We start from the raw sequence: 18464 nt of genomic DNA, 5'->3' as shown, positions 1-18464 counted from the left end.
TCATACAGTAATAGGGAGAGACTGTAACCGACTTATGAACCCCGAAGTGGACAGGATGCCTTAGGGCACGTCATACAGTAATAGGGGGAGACTGTAACCGACGTATTAACCCCGAAGTGTTCAGGATGTCTTAGAGCACGTCATACAGTTCTGGTAACTGACTTAATAACGCCGAAGTGTTCAGGATGACGTAGGGCACAACATACAGTAACAGGGGGAGACTGTAACCGACTTATTAACCCCGAAGTGTTCAGGAGGCCTTAGGTCACGTCATACAGTAATGGGGGAGACTGTAACCGACTTAGTAACCCTGAAGTGTTCAGGATGCCTTAGGGCACGTCATACAGTGATAGGGGGAGACTGTAAGCGACTTATTGACACCGAAGTGATCAGAATGTCTTAGGGCACGTCATACAGTAATAGGGGGAGACTGTAACTGACGTATAAACCCCGGAGTGTTCAGGATGCCATAAGGCACGTCGTACAGTAATAGGAGGAGACTGTAACCGAAGTATGAACCCCGAAGAGTTCAGGATGCATAAGGGCACGTCATACAGTAATGGGGGGAGACTGTAACCGGCCTATTAACCTCGAAGTGGAAATGATGCCTTAGGGCACGTCATACAGTAATAGGGGGAGACTGTAACCGACTTATTAACCCCAAAGTGTTCAGGATGCCTTAGGGCACGTCATACAGTAATAGGGGGAGACTGTAACCGACATAGTAACCCCGAAGTTTTCAGGATGCCTTCGGGCAAGTCATACAGTGACACGTGGATACTGTAGCCGACGTATTTACCCCGAAGAGTTCAGGATGTCTTAGGGCACGTCATACAGTAATAGGGGGAGACTGTAACCGATTTATTAACCCCGAAGTGTTCAGGATGCCTTAGGGCATGTCATACAGTAATAGGGGGTGACTGTAACCGACGTATTAACCCCGAAGTGTTCAGGATGCCTAAGGCAACGTCATACAGTAATAGGCGGAGACTGTAACTGACTTATTAACCCCGAAGTGTTCAGGATGCCTTAGGGCACGTCATACAGTAATAGGGGAGACTGTAACCGACCTATTAACCCCGAAGTGGTCAGGATGTCTTAGGGCACGTCATACAGTGATAGGTGGTGACTGTAACCGACTTATTAACCCCGAAGTGTTCTGGATGCCTTAGGTCACGTCATACAGTAATAGGGGGAGACTGTAACCGACTTATTAACCCCGAAGTGTTCAGGATGCCTTAGGGCACATCATACAGTAATAGGGGGACATTGTAACTGACCTATTAACCCCGAAGTGTTCAGGATGTCTTAGGGCACGTCATACAGTAATAGGGGCAGACTGTATCCGACTTATTAACCCCGAAGTGTTCATGATGCCATAGGGCACATCATACAGTAATCGGGGGAGACTATGACCGACTTATTAACCCCGAAGTGTTCTGGATGCCTTAGGGCACGTCGTACAGTAATAGAGGGAGACTGTAACCGACATATTAACCCCAAAGTGTTCAGGAGGTCATAGGGCACATCATACAGTAATAGGGGGAGACTGTAACCGACTTATTTTCCCCCGAAGTGTTCAGGAGGACTTTGGGCACGTCATAGAGTAACAGAGGGAGACTGTAACCGACTTATTAACCCCGAAGTGTTCAGGATGCCCTTGGGCACATCACACAGTAACAGGGGGAGACGGAAACCGACCTATTATCCCCGAAGTGGACAGGATACCATAGGGCACGTCATACAGTAACAGAGGGAGACTGTAACCGACGTATTAAACCCGAAGTGTTCAGGATGCCTTAGGGCAAGTCATACAGTAATAGGGGGAGTCTGTAACCGACTTATTAACACCGAAGTGTTCAAGATGCCTTAGGGCACGTCATAAAGTTATGGGAGGCGACTGTAACCGACTTATTAACCCCGGAGTGTTCAGGATGCCGTAGGGCACATTATAAAGTTATAGGGGGAGACTGTATCTGACTTATTAACCCCGAAGTGCTCAGGATGCCGTAGGGCACATTATAAAATTTTAGGGGGAGACTGTTACCGATTTATTAACCCCGAAGTGTTCAGGATGCCTTAGGGCACGTCATACAGCAATAGGGGGAGACTGCAACTTACTTATTAACCCCGAAGTGTTCAAGATGCCGTAGGGCACATCATACAGTAATAGGGGGAGACTGTAACCGACATAGTAACCCCGAAGTGTTCAGGATGCCTTAAGGCACGTCATACAGTAATAGGAGGAGACTCTAACCGAAGTATGAACCCCGAAGAGTTCAGAATGCATAAGGGCACGTCATACGGTAATGGGGGGAGACTGTAACCGGCCTATTAACCTCGAAGTGGAAATGATGCCTTAGGGCACGTCATACAGTAATAGTGGGAGACTGTAACCGACTTATTAACCCCAAAGTGTTCAGGATGCCTTAGTGCATGTCATACAGTAATAGGGGGAGACTGTAACCGACATAGTAACCCCGAAGTTTTCAGGATGCCTTCGGGCAAGTCATACAGTAACACGTGGAGACTGTAACCGACTTATTAACCCCGAAGAGTTCAGGATGTCTTAGGGCACGTCATACAGTAATAGGGGGAGACTGTAACCGATTTATTAACCCCGAAGTGTTCAGGATGCCTTAGGGCATGTGATACAGTAATGGGGGTGACTGTAACCGAGTTATGATCCCCGTAGTGTTGAGGATGCCTAAGGCAACGTCATACAGTAATAGGCGGAGACTGTAACTGACTTATTAACCCTGAAGTGTTCAGGATGCCTTAGGGCACGTCATACAGTAATAGGGGAGACTGTAACCGACCTATTAACCCCGAAGTGGTCAGGATGTCTTAGGGCACGTCATACAGTGATAGGTGGTGACTGTAACCGACTTATTAACCCCGAAGTGGACAGGATGTCTTAGGGCACGTCATACAGTAATAGGGGGAGACTGTAACCGACTTATTAACCCCGAAGTGTTCAGTATGCCTTAGGGCACGTCATACAGTAATAGGGGGAAACTGTAACCGACATATTAACCCCGAAGTGGACAGGATGCCTTAGGGCACTTCATACAGTAATAGGGGGAGACTGTAACCGACTTATTAACCCCGAAGTGTTCAGGATGCCTTAGGGCACGTCATACAGTAATAGGGGGAGACTCTAACCGACCTATTAACCCCGAAGTGTTCCGATTGTCTTAGGGCACGTCATACAGTAATAGGGGGAGACTGTATACGACATATTAACCCCGAAGTGTTCAGGATGTCTTGCAGCACGTCATACAGTAATAGGGGGAGAGTGTAAACGACTTATTAAACGCAAAGTGTTCAGGATGCCTTAGGGCACATCATACAGTAATAGGGGGACACTGTAACTGACTTATTAACCCCGAAGTGTTCAGGATGCCTTAGGGCACGTCATAAAGTAATGGGGGGGCGGGAGACTGTAACCGACTCATTAACCCCGAAGTGTTCAGGATGCCGTAGGACACATTATACAGTTAAAGGGGGAGACTGTAACCGACTTATTTACCCCGAAGTGTTCAGGATGCCTTACGGCACGTCATACAGTAATAGGGGGAGACTCTAACCGACTTAGTAACCCTGAACTGTTCAGGATGCCTTAGGGCACGTCATACTGTAATAGGGGGAGACTGCAACCGACTTATTAACCCCGGGATGGTCAGGATGCTATAGGGCACGTCATACAGAAATAGGGTTAGACTGTACTGACCTATTAACCCCGAAGAGTTCAGGATGTCTTAGGGCACGTCGTACAGTAATAGGGGAAACTGTAAACGACGTATTAACCCCGAAGTGTTCAGGATGTCTTAGAGCACGTCATACAGTAATAGGGGGAGAGTGTAAAAGACTTATTAAACCCAAAGTGTTCAGGATGCCTTAGGGCACATCATACAGTAATAGGGGGACATTGTAACTGACCTATTAACCCCGAAGTGCTCAGGATGCCTTAGGGCACGACATACAGTAATAGGGGTTGACTGTAAACGTCTTATTAACCCGGAAGTGGACAGGATGCCCTAGGGCACATCATACAGTGTTAGGAGCAGACTGTAACTGACTTATTAACCCGAAGTGTTCAGGATGCCTTAGGGCACGTCATACAGTAATAGGGGCAGATTGTAATAGACATATTAACCCCGAAGCGTTCAGGATTCCTTAGGGCACATCATAGAGTAATGGGGGGGAGACTGTAACCGACTTATTAAACCCCGAAATGTTCAGGATGCCGTAGGGCCCATTATACAGTAATAGGGGGAGACTGTAACCAACTTATTAACCCCGAAGTGTTCAGGATGCCTTAGGGCACGTCATACAGTAATGGGGGAGACTGTAAACGACGTATTAAATCCGAAGTGTTCAGGATGTCTTTGGGCACATTATACAGTAATAGGTGGAGACTGTAACCGACCTATTAACCCCGAAGTGGTCAGGATGTCTTAGGGCACTTCGTACAGTAATAGGGGTAGACTGTAACCGACTTATTAACACAGGGTGGTCAGGATGCCTTAGGGCACGTCATACAGTAATAGGGGGAGACTGTAACCGACCTATTAACCCCGAAGTGGTCAGGATGCCGGAGGCACAACATACAGTAACAGGGGGAGACTGCAACCGACCTATTAACCACAAAGTGTTCAGGATGCCTTTGGGCACGTAATACCGAAACAGGGGGAGACTGTAAACGACTTATTAACCCCGAAGTGTTCAGGAGGCCTTAGGTCACGTCATACAGTAATAGGGGGAAACTTTAACCGAGTTATGAACCCCGAAGAGTTCAGGATGCCTCAGGGCACGTCATACAGTGATAGGAGGAGACTGTAACCGAATTATGAACCCCGAAGTGTTCAGGATGACTTAAGGCACGTCATACAATAATAGGGGGAGACTATAAACGACTTATTAACACCGAAGTGTTCAGGATGTCTTAGGGCACGTCATACAGTAATAGGGGGAGACTGTAAACGACCTATTAACCCCGAAGTGGTCAGGATGCCTTAGGGCATGTCATCCAGTAAAAGGGGGAGACTGTAACCGACTTATTAACCCCGAAGTGTTCAGGATGTCTGAGAGCACGTAAAACAGTAAAAAGGGGGAGACTGTAAAAGGCTTATTAACCCCGAAGTGTTCAGTATTCCTTCGGGCACATCATACAGTAATTGGGGGAGACTGTAACCGACTTATTAACTCCGAAGTGGACAGGATGCCTTAGGGAACGTCATACAGTAATAGGGGGAGACTGTAACCGACTTATTAACCCGAAGTGTTCAGGATGCATTAGGGAACGTCATACAGTAATAGGGGAGACTGTCATCGACTTATTAGCACCGAAGTGGACAGGATGCCATAGGGCATGTCATACAGTAATATGCGGGAGACTGTAACCGACTTATTAACCCCGAAGTGTTCAAGATGCATTAGGGCACTTCATACAGTAATGGGGGAGACTGTAACCGACTTATTAACCCCGAAGTGGACAGGATGCATTAGGGCAAGTCATACTGTAATAGGGGGAGACTGAAACCGAATTATTAACCCCGGGATGGTAAGGATGCCTTAGGGCACGTCATACAGAAATAGGGTTAGACTGTAACTGACCAATTAACCCCGAAGAGGTCAGGAGGTCTAAGGCCAAGTCATACAGTAATAGGGGGAGACTGTAACCGACTTATTAACCCCGAAGTGGACAAGATGCCTTAGGGCAATTCATAAAGTACTAGGGGGAGACTGAAACAGATTTATTAACCCCGAAGTGTTCAGAATGCCTTAGGGCACGTCATACAGTAATAGGGGGAAACTGTAACCGACATATTAACCCCGAAGTGGACAGGATGCCTTAGGGCACTTCATACAGTAATAGGGGAGACTGTAACCGACTTATTAACCCCGAAGTGTTCAGGATGCCTTAGGGCACGTCATACAGTAATAGGGGGAGACTCTAACCGACCTATTAACCCCGAAGTGTTCAGATTGTCTTAGGGCACGTCATACAGTAATAGGGGGAGACTGTATACGACATATTAACCCCGATGTGTTCAGGATGTCTTAGAGCACGTCATACAGTAATAAGGGGAGAGTGTAAAAGACTTATTAAACCCAAAGTGTTCAGGATGCCTTAGGGCACGTCATACAGTAATAGGGGTTGACTGTAAACGTCTTATTAACCCGGAAGTGGACAGGATGCCCTAGGGCACATCATACAGTAATAGGAGCAGACTGTAACTGACTTATTAACCCCGAAGTGTTCAGGATGCCTTAGGGCACGTCATACAGTAATAGGGGCAGATTGTAATGGACATATTAAACCTGAAGCGTTCAGGATTCCTTAGGGCACGTCATAGAGTAATGGGTGGAGACTGTAACCGACTTATTAAACCCCGAAATGTTCAGGATGCCGTAGGGCACATTATACAGTAATAGGGGGAGACTGTAACCGACTTATTAACCCCGAAGTGTTCAGGATGCCTTAGGGCACGTCATACTGTAATGGGGGGAGACTGTAAACGACGTATTAAATCCGAAGTGTTCAGGATGTCTTTGGGAACATTATACAGTAATAGGTGGAGACTGTAACCGACCTATTAACCCCGAAGTGAAAATGATGCCTTAGGGCACGTCATACAGTAATAGGGGTTGACTGTAACCGACCTATTAGTAAGTAAAAAATGAGGTCTGCAGATGCTGGAGATCACAGCTGCAAATGTGTTGCTGGTCAAAGCACAGCAGGTTAGGCAGCATCTCAGGAATATGCTTATGCTCGAAACGTCGAATTCTCTATTCCTGAGGCTTATGCTCGAAACGTCGAATTCTCTATTCCTGAGGCTTATGCTCGAAACGTCGAATTCTCTATTCCTGAAGGCTTATGCTCGAAACGTCGAATTCTCTATTCCTGAAGGCTTATGCTCGAAACGTCGAATTCTCTATTCCTGAACAAGGCCCCAAGGGATCCTTCCATATCCGCACAAGTTCACCTGTACCTCCACAAACATCATCTATTGCATCCGCTGCACCCGATGTGGCCTCCTCTATATTGGTGAGACAGGCCGCTTACTTGCGGAACGCTTCAGAGAACACCTCTGGGCCGCCCGAACCAACCAACCCAATCACCCCGTGGCTCAACACTTTAACTCCCCCTCCCACTCCACCGAGGACATGCAGGTCCTTGGACTCCTCCACCGGCAGAACACAACTACACGACGGCTGGAGGAGGAGCGCCTCATCTTCCGCCTGGGAACCCTCCAACCACAAGGTATGAATTCAGATTTCTCCAGCTTCCTCATTCCCCTCCCCCCACCTTGTCTCAGTCGGTTCCCTCAACTCAGCACCGCCCTCCTAACCTGCAATCCTCTTCCTGACCTCTCCGCCCCCACCCCACTCCGGACTATCACCCTCACCTTGACCTCCTTCCACCTATCCACCTCCATCGCCCCTCCCCCTAGTCCCTCCTCCCTACCTTTTATCTCAGCCGGCTTGGCTCTCTCTCTCTTATTCCTGATGAAGGGCTTATGCTCGAAACGTCGAATTCTCTATTCCTGAGATGCTGCCTAACCTGCTGTGCTTTGACCAGCAACACATTTGCAGCTGTAACCGACCTATTACCCCCGAATTGGTCAGGATGTCTTAGGGCACGTCGTACAGTAGTAGGGGTAGACCATAACCGACTTATTAACACGGGGTGGTCAGGATGCCTTAGGGCACGTCATACAGTAATAGGGGGAGACTGTAACCGACCTATTAACCCCGAAGTGGTCAGGATGTCTTAGGGCACGTCATACAGTTATAGGGGGAGTCTGTAAACGACTTATTAACCCCAAAGTGTTCAGGATGCCGGAGGCACAACATACAGTAACAGGGGGAGACTGCAACCGACTAATTAACCCCAAAGTGTTCAGGATGCCTTAGGGCACGTAATACCGTAATAGGGGGAGACTGTAACCGACTTATTAACACCGAAGTGTTCCGGATGTCTGAGAGCACGTCATACAGTAAAAAGGGGGAGACTGTAAAAGGCTTATTAACCCCGAAGTGTTCAGTATTCCTTCGGGCACATCATACAGTAATTGGGGGAGACTGTAACCGACTTATTAACCCCGAAGTGGACAGGATGCCTTAGGGAACGTCATACAGTAATAGGGGGAGACTGTAACCGACTTATTAACCCGAAGTGTTCAGGATGCATTAGGGAACGTCATACAGTAATAGGGGGAGACTGTCATCGACTTATTAGCACCGAAGTGGACAGGATGCCATAGGGCATGTCATACAGTAATATGCGGGAGACTGTAACCGACTTATTAACCCCGAAGTGTTCAAGATGCATTAGGGCACTTCATACAGTAATGGGGGAGACTGTAACCGACTTATTAACCCCGAAGTGGACAGGATGCATTAGGGCAAGTCATACTGTAATAGGGGGAGACTGTAACCGAATTATTAACCCCGGGATGGTAAGGATGCCTTAGGGCACGTCATACAGAAATAGGGTTAGACTGTAACCGACCAATTAACCCCGAAGAGGTCAGGAGGTCTAAGGCCAAGTCATACAGTAATAGGGGGAGACTGTAACCGACTTATTAACCCCGAAGTGGACAGGATGCCTTAGGGCAATTCATAAAGTAATAGGGGGAGACTGAAACAGATTTATTAACCCCGAAGTGTTCAGAATGCCTTAGGGCACGTCATACAGTAATAGGGGGAACTGTAACCGACATATTAACCCCGAAGTGGACAGGATGCCTTAGGGCACTTCATACAGTAATAGGGGGAGACTGTAACCGACTTATTAACCCGAAGTGTTCAGGATGCATTAGGGCAAGTCATACTGTAATAGGGGGAGACTGTAACCGAATTATTAACCCCGGGATGGTAAGGATGCCTTAGGGCACGTCATACAGAAATAGGGTTAGACTGTAACCAACCAATTAACCCCGAAGAGGTCAAGAGGTCTAAGGGCAAGTCATACAGTAATAGGGGGAGACTGTAACCGACTTATTAACCCCGAAGTGTTCAAGATGCCTTAGGGCTCTTCAAACAGTAATGGGGGAGACGGAAACTGACTTATTAACCCCGAAGTGTTCAGGATGCCTTAGGGCCCGTCATGCAGTAATAGGGGGAGACTGTAACCGACTTATTAACACCGAAGTGTCAGGATGCCTTAGAGCACGTCATACAGTAATAGGGGGAGACTGTAAACGACCTATTAACCCCGAAGTGGTCTGGATGTCTTAGGTCACGACGTACAGTTATAGGAGGAGATTGTAACTGACCTATTAAATCCGAAGTGTTCAGAATGCCATAGGGCACATCATACAGTAACAGGGTGAGACTGTAACCGACCTATTATCCCCGAAGTGGGCAGGATACCATAGGGCACGTCATACAGTAACAGAGGGAGACTGTAACTGACGTATTAACCCCGAAGTGGTCAGGATGTCTTAGGGCACGTGGTACAGTAATAGGGGGAGACTGTAACCGACTTATTAACACGGGTTAGTCAGGACGCCTTAGGGCACGTCATACAGTAATGGGGGAAGACTGCAACCGACTTATTTACCTCGGGGTGGTCAGGATGCCTGAGGGCACGTCATACAGAAATAGGGTTAGACTGTAACCGACCAATTAACCCCGAAGAGGTCAGGAGGTCTAAGGGCAAGTCATACAGTAATAGGGGGAGACTGTAACCGACTTATTAACCCCGAAGTGGGCAGGATGCCATAGGGCAATTCATAAAGTAATAGGGGGAGACTGAAACTGATTTAATAACCCCGAAGTGTTCCTGATGCCTTAGGGCACGTCATACAGTAATAGGGGGGAACTGTAACCGAATTATTAACCCCGAAGTGGACAGGATGCCTTAGGGCACTTCATACAGTAATAGGGGGAGACTGTAACTGACTTATTAAACCCGAAGTGTTCAGGATGCCTTAGGGAACGTCATACAGTAATAGGGGGAGATTCTAACCGACCTATTAACCCCGAAGTGGTCAGTATGTCTTAGAGCACGTCGTACAGTAATAGGGGGAGAGTGTAAACGACTTATTAAATGCAAAGTGTTCAGGATGCCTTAGGGCACGTCATACAGTAATAGGGAGAGACTGTAACCGACTTATTAACGCCGAAGTGGACAGGATGCCTTAGGGCACGTCATACAGTAATAGGGGGAGACTGTAACCGACTTATTAAACCCGAAGTGTTCAGGATGCCGTAGGGCACATTATACAGTAATAGGGGGAGACTGTAACTGACTTATTAACCCCGAAGTGTTCAGGATGCCTTCGGGCACGACATACAGTTATAGCGGTAGACTGAAACCGACTTATTAACCCCAAAGTGTTCAGGATGCCTTAGGGCACGTAATACAGTAATAGGGGGAGACTGTAACCGACTTATTAACACCGAAGTGTTCTGGATGTCTTAGGGCACGTCATACAGTAAAAGGGGGAGACTGTAACCGACTTATTAACCCCAAAGTGTTCAGGATTCCTTCGGGCACATCATACAGTAATTGGGGGAGACTGTAACCGACTTATTAACCCCAAAGTGGACAGGATGCCTTAGGGAACGTCATACAGTAATAGGGGGAGACTGTAACCGACTTATTAACCCCGAAGTGTTCAGGATGCATTAGGGAACGTCATACAGTAATAGGGGGAGACTGTCATCGACTTATTAGCACCGAAGTGGACAGGATGCCATAGGGCATGTCATACAGTAATATGCGGGAGACTGTAACCGACTTATTAACCCCGAAGTGTTCAAGATGCATTAGGGCACTTCATACAGTAATGGGGGAGACTGTAACCGACTTATTAACCCCGAAGTGGACAGGATGCATTAGGGCAAGTCATACTGTAATAGGGGGAGACTGTAACCGAATTATTAACCCCGGGATGGTAAGGATGCCTTAGGGCACGTCATACAGAATAGGGTTAGACTGTAACCGACCAATTAACCCCGAAGAGGTCAGGAGGTCTAAGGCCAAGTCATACAGTAATAGGGGGAGACTGTAACCGACTTATTAACCCCGAAGTGGACAGGATGCCTTAGGGCAATTCATAAAGTAATAGGGGGAGACTGAAACAGATTTATTAACCCCGAAGTGTTCAGAATGCCTTAGGGCACGTCATACAGTAATAGGGGGAGACTGTAACCGACATATTAACCCCGAAGTGGACAGGATGCCTTAGGGCACTTCATACAGTAATAGGGGAGACTGTAACCGACTTATTAACCCCGAAGTGTTCAGGATGCATTAGGGCAGTCATACTGTAATAGGGGGAGACTGTAACCGAATTATTAACCCCGGGTGGTAAGGATGCCTTAGGGCACGTCATACAGAAATAGGGTTAGACTGTAACCAACCAATTAACCCCGAAGAGGTCAAGAGGTCTAAGGGCAAGTCATACAGTAATAGGGGGAGACTGTAACCGACTTATTAACCCCGAAGTGTTCAAGATGCCTTAGGGCTCTTCAAACAGTAATGGGGGAGACGGAAACTGACTTATTAACCCCGAAGTGTTCAGGATGCCTTAGGGCCCGTCATGCAGTAATAGGGGGAGACTGTAACCGACTTATTAACACCGAAGTGTTCAGGATGCCTTAGAGCACGTCATACAGTAATAGGGGGAGACTGTAAACGACCTATTAACCCCGAAGTGGTCTGGATGTCTTAGGTCACGACGTACAGTTATAGGAGGAGATTGTAACTGACCTATTAAATCCGAAGTGTTCAGAATGCCATAGGGCACATCATACAGTAACAGGGTGAGACTGTAACCGACCTATTATCCCCGAAGTGGGCAGGATACCATAGGGCACGTCATACAGTAACAGAGGGAGACTGTAACTGACGTATTAACCCCGAAGTGGTCAGGATGTCTTAGGGCACGTGGTACAGTAATAGGGGGAGACTGTAACCGACTTATTAACACGGGTTAGTCAGGACGCCTTAGGGCACGTCATACAGTAATGGGGGAAGACTGCAACCGACTTATTTACCTCGGGGTGGTCAGGATGCCTGAGGGCACGTCATACAGAAATAGGGTTAGACTGTAACCGACCAATTAACCCCGAAGAGGTCAGGAGGTCTAAGGGCAAGTCATACAGTAATAGGGGGAGACTGTAACCGACTTATTAACCCCGAAGTGGGCAGGATGCCATAGGGCAATTCATAAAGTAATAGGGGGAGACTGAAACTGATTTAATAACCCCGAAGTGTTCCTGATGCCTTAGGGCACGTCATACAGTAATAGGGGGGAACTGTAACCGAATTATTAACCCCGAAGTGGACAGGATGCCTTAGGGCACTTCATACAGTAATAGGGGGAGACTGTAACTGACTTATTAAACCCGAAGTGTTCAGGATGCCTTAGGGAACGTCATACAGTAATAGGGGGAGATTCTAACCGACCTATTAACCCCGAAGTGGTCAGTATGTCTTAGAGCACGTCGTACAGTAATAGGGGGAGAGTGTAAACGACTTATTAAATGCAAAGTGTTCAGGATGCCTTAGGGCACGTCATACAGTAATAGGGAGAGACTGTAACCGACTTATTAACGCCGAAGTGGACAGGATGCCTTAGGGCACGTCATACAGTAATAGGGGGAGACTGTAACCGACTTATTAAACCCGAAGTGTTCAGGATGCCGTAGGGCACATTATACAGTAATAGGGGGAGACTGTAACTGGCTTATTAACCCCGAAGTGTTCAGGATGCCTTCGGGCACGACATACAGTTATAGCGGTAGACTGAAACCGACTTATTAACCCCGAAGTGTTCATGATGCCGTAGGAAACATCATGCAGTAATAGGGGGAGACTGTAACCGACTTATTAACCCCGACGTGTTCTGGATGCCTTAGGGCACGTCGTACAGTAATAGGGGGACACTGTAACCGACTTATTAACCCCAAAGTGTTCAGGAGGTTTAGGGCACATCATACAGTAATAGGGGCAGGCTGTAACCGACGTATTAACCCCAAAGTGTTCAGGTGGACTTCGGGCACGTCATACAGAAACAGGGGGAGACTGTAACCGACTTATTCACCACGAAGAGTTCAGGATGTCTTAGGGCAATTCATACAGTAATCGGGGGAGACTGTAACCGACTTATTAACCCTAAACTGTTCAGGATGCCTTAGGGCACTTCATACAGTAATAGGGGGAGACTGCAACCGACTTATGAGCCCCGAAGTGGACAGGATGCCTTAGGGCACGTCATACAGTAATAGGGGGAGACTGTAACTGACGTATTAACCCCGAAGTGTTCAGGATGCCTTAGGGCACGTCATACAGTAATAGGGGGAGACTGTAACCGACCTATTATCACCGAAGTGTTCAGATTGTCTTAGGGCACGTCATACAGTAATAGGGGGAGACTGTAACCGACTTATTAACCCCGAAGTGTTCAAGATGCATTAGGACACTTCATACAGTAATGGGGGAGACTATAACCGACTTATTAACCCCGAAGTGGACAGGATGCATTAGGGCAAGTCATACTGTAATAGGGGGAGACTGTAACCGAATTATTAAACGCGGGATGGTCAGGATGCCTTAGGGCACGTCATACAGAAATAGGGTTAGACTGTAACCGACCAATTAACCCCGAAGAGGTCAAGAGGTCTAAGGGCAATTCATAAAGTAATAGGCGGAGACTGAAACAGATTTGTTAACCCCGAAGTGTTCAGAATGCCTTAGGGTACGTCATACAGTAATAGGGGGAAACTGTAACCGACTTATTAACCCCGAAGTGGACAGGATGCCTTAGGGCACCTCATACAGTAATAGGGGAAGATTGTAACCGACGTATTAACCCCGAAGTGTTCAAGATGCCTTAGGGCACGTCATACAGTAATTGGGGGAGACGGTAACCGACTTATTAACCCCGAAGTGTTCAAGATGCCTTAGGGCTCTTCAAACAGTAATAGGGGGAGACGGAAACTGACTTATTAACCCCGAAGTGTTCAGGATGCCTTAGGGCACGTCATGCAGTAATAGGGGGAGACTGTAACCGACTTATTAACACCGAAGTGTTCAGGATGCCTTAGAGCACGTCATACAGTAATAGGGGGAGACTGTAAATGACCTATTAACCCCGAAGTGGTCTGGATGTCTTAGGTCACGACGTACAGTTATAGGAGGAGATTGTAACTGACCTATTAAATCCGAAGTGTTCAGAATGCCATAGGGCACATCATACAGTAACAGGGTGAGACTGTAACCGACCTATTATCCCCGAAGTGGGCAGGATACCATAGGGCACGTCATACAGTAAGAGAGGGAGACTGTAACTGACGTATTAACCCCGAAGTGGTCAGGATGTCTTAGGGCACGTGGTACAGTAATAGGGGGAGACTGTAACCGACTTATTAACACGGGTTAGTCAGGACGCCTTAGGGCACGTCATACAGTAATGGGGGAAGACTGCAACCGACTTATTTACCTCGGGGTGGTCAGGATGCCTGAGGGCACGTCATACAGAAATAGGGTTAGACTGTAACCGACCAATTAACCCCGAAGAGGTCAGGAGGTCTAAGGGCAAGTCATACAGTAATAGGGGGAGACTGTAACCGACTTATTAACCCCGAAGTGGACAGGATGCCATAGGGCAATTCATAAAGTAATAGGGGGAGACTGAAACTGATTCAATAACCCCGAAGTGTTCCTGATGCCTTAGGGCACGTCATACAGTAATAGGGGGGAACTGTAACCGAATTATTAACCCCGAAGTGGACAGGATGCCTTAGGGCACTTCATACAGTAATAGGGGGAGATTCTAACCGACCTATTAACCCCGAAGTGTTCAGTATGTCTTAGAGCACGTCGTACAGTAATAGGGGGAGAGTGTAAACGACTTATTAAATGCAAAGTGTTCAGGATGCCTTAGGGCACGTCATACAGTAATAGGGAGAGACTGTAACCGACTTATTAACGCCGAAGTGGACAGGATGCCTTAGGGCACGTCATACAGTAATAGGGGGAGACTGTAACCGACTTATTAAACCCGAAGTGTTCAGGATGCCGTAGGGCACATTATACAGTAATAGGGGGAGACTGTAACTGACTTATTAACCCCGAAGTGTTCAGGATGCCTTCGGGCACGACATACAGTTATAGCGGTAGACTGAAACCGACTTATTAACCCCGAAGAGTTCATGATGTCTTAGGGCACGTCATACAGTAATCGGGGGAGACTGTAACCGACTTATTAACCCTGAACTGTTCAGGATGCCTTAGGGCACTTCATACAGTAATAGGGGGAGACAGCAAACGACCTATTAACACCGAAGTGTTCAGGATGTCTTAGGGCACGTCATACAGTAATCGGGGAGACTGTAACCGACTTATTAACCCTAAACTGTTCAGGATGCCTTAGGGCACTTCATACAGTAATCGGGGAAGACTGTAACCGACTTATGAGCCCCGAAGTGGACAGGATGCCTTAGGGCACGTCATACAGTAATAGGGGAGACTGTAACTGACTTATTAACCCGAAGTGTTCAGGATGCCGTAGGGCACATTATAAAGTTATAGGGGGAGACTGTAACCGACTTATTAACCACGAAGAGTTCAGGATGTCTTAGGGCACGTCATACAGTAATCGGGGAGACTGTAACCGACTTATTAACCCTGAACTGTTCAGGATGCCTTAGGGCACTTCATACAGTAATAGGGGGAGACAGCAACCGACCTATTAACACCGAAGTGTTCAGGATGCCTTAGGGCACGTTATACAGTAATAGGGGGAGACTGTAACCGACTTATTAACACCGAAGTGTTCAGGATGCATTAGCGCACGTCATACAGTAATAGGGGTAGACTGTAACTGACTTATTAACCCCGAAGTGGACAGGATGCCTTAGTGCACTTCAAACAGTAATAGGCGGAGATGGAAACTGACTTATTAACCCCGAAGTGTTCAGAATGCCTTAGGGCACGTCATGCAGTAATAGGGGGAGACTGTAACTGACTTATTAACACCGAAGTGTTCAGGATGCCTTAGGGCACGTCATACAGTAATAGGGGGAGACTGTAAACGACCGTTTAACCCAGATGAGGTCAGGATGCCTTAGGGCACGTCATACAGTAATAGGGGGAGACTGTAACCGACCTATTATCCCCGAAGTGGTCTGGATGTCTTAGGTCACGACGTACAGTAATAGGGGGAGACTGTAACCGACTTATTAACCCCGGGATGGTCAGGATGCCTTAGGGCACTTCATACAGTAATAGGGGGAGACTGTAACTGACATATTAACCCCGACGTGTTCAGGATGACTTACGGCACGTCATACAGTAATAGGGGGAGACTGTAACCGACCTATTAACCCCGAAGTGGTCAGGATGCCTTACGGCACGTCATACAGTAATAAGGAGAGACAGTAACCGACGTATTAACCCTGGGGTCGTCAGAATGCCTTAGGGCACGTCATACAGTAATAGTGGGATACTGTAAACGATTTTTTAAACCCGAAGTGGACTGGATACCTTAGGGCACGTCATGCAGTAATGGGGGACGATTGTAACCGACGTATTAACACCGAAGTTTTCAGGATGCCTTCGGGCACGTCATACAGTTATAGCGGTAGACTGTAACCGACTAATTAACACCGAAGTGTTCATGATGCCGTAGGGCACATTATACAGTAATAGAGGAAGACTGTAACCGGCTTATTAACCCCGAAGTGTTCTAGATGCCTTAGGGCACGTCATACAGTAATAGGGGGAGACTGTAACCGACCTATTAACGCCGAAGTGGTCTGGATGTCTTAGGTCACGACGTACAGTTATAGGAGGAGACTGTAACTGACCTATTAACCCCGAAGTGTTCAGGATGCCATAGGGCACATCATACAGTAACAAGGTGAGACTGTAACCGACCTATTATCCCCGAAGTGGGCAGGATACCATAGGGCACGTCATCAAGTAACAGAGGGAGACTGTAACTGACGTATTAACCCCAAAGTGTTCAGGAGGACTTAGGGCACATCATACAGTAATAGGGGCAGACTGTAACCGACTTATTAACCCCAAAGTGTTCAGGAGGACTTAGGGCACGTCATACAGAAACAGGGGGAGACTGTAAACGACTTATTAACTCCGAGGAGTTCAGGATGTCTTAGGGCACGTCGTACAGTAATAGGGGGAGATTGTAACCGACTTATTAACCCCGAAGTGTTCAAGATGACTTAGGGCACGTCATACAGTAATTGGGGGAGACTGTAACCGACTTATTAACCCCGAAGTGGACAGGATGCCTTAGGGCTCTTCAAACAGTAATAGGGGGAGACGGAAACTGACGTATTAACCCCGAAGTATTCAGGATGCCTTAGGGCACGTCATGCAGTAATAGGGGTAGACTGTAACCGACTTATTAACACCGAAGTGTTCAGGATGCCTTAGGGCACGTCATACAGTAATAGGGGGAGACTGTAAACGACCTTTTAACCCCGAAGAGTTCAGGATGCTTTAGGGCACGTCATACAGTAATAGGGGGAGACTGTAACCGACCTGTTAACCCCGAAGTGGTCTGGTTGTCTTAGGTCACGACGTACAGTTATAGGAGGAGACTGTAACTGACCTATTAACCCCGAAGTGTTCAGGATGCCATAGGGCACATCATACAGTAACGGGGTGAGACTGTAACCGACCTATTATCCCCGAAGTGGGCAGGATACCATAGGGCACGTCATACAGTAACAGAGGGTGACTGTAACTAACGTATTAACCCCGAAGTGTTCAGGATTCATTAGGGCAAGTCATACAGTAATAGGGGGAGACTGTAACCGACTTATTAACCCGAAGTGGACAGGATGCCTCAGGGCAATTCATACAGTAATAGGGGGAGACTGAAACTGATTTATTAACCCCGAGGTTTTCCTGATGCCTTAGGGCACGTCATACAGTAAACGGGGGAACTGTAAACGACTTATTAACCCGAAGTGTTCAGGATGCCTTAGGGAACATCATGCAGTAATAGGGGGAGACTGTAACCGACCTATTAACCCCGAAGTGGTCAGTATGTCTTAGAGCACGTCGTACAGTAATGGGGGAGAGTGTAGACGACTTACTAAATGCAAAGTTTTCAGGATGCCTTAGGGCACGTCATACAGTAATAGGGAGAGTCTGTAACCGACTTATTAACCCCGAAGTGGACAGGATGCCTTAGGGCACGTCATACAGTAATAGGGGGAGACTGTAACCGACTTATTAAACCCGAAGTGTTCAGGATGCCTTAGGGCACATTATACAGTAATAGGGGGAGACTGTAACTGACTTATTAACCCCGAAGTGTTCAGGATGCCTTCGGGCACGTCATGCAGTTATAGCGGTAGACTGAAACCGACTTATTAACCCCGAAGTGTTCATGATGACGTAGGGCACATCATGCAGTAATAGGGGGACACTGTAACCGACTCATTAACCCCGACGTGTTCTGGAT

Source organism: Hemiscyllium ocellatum, chromosome 20 (assembly GCF_020745735.1).
Source record: "Hemiscyllium ocellatum isolate sHemOce1 chromosome 20, sHemOce1.pat.X.cur, whole genome shotgun sequence".
NCBI lineage: Eukaryota > Metazoa > Chordata > Chondrichthyes > Orectolobiformes > Hemiscylliidae > Hemiscyllium > Hemiscyllium ocellatum.
The sequence above is the reverse complement of the archived record's forward strand: the minus strand, read 5'-3'. Positions refer to the sequence as shown.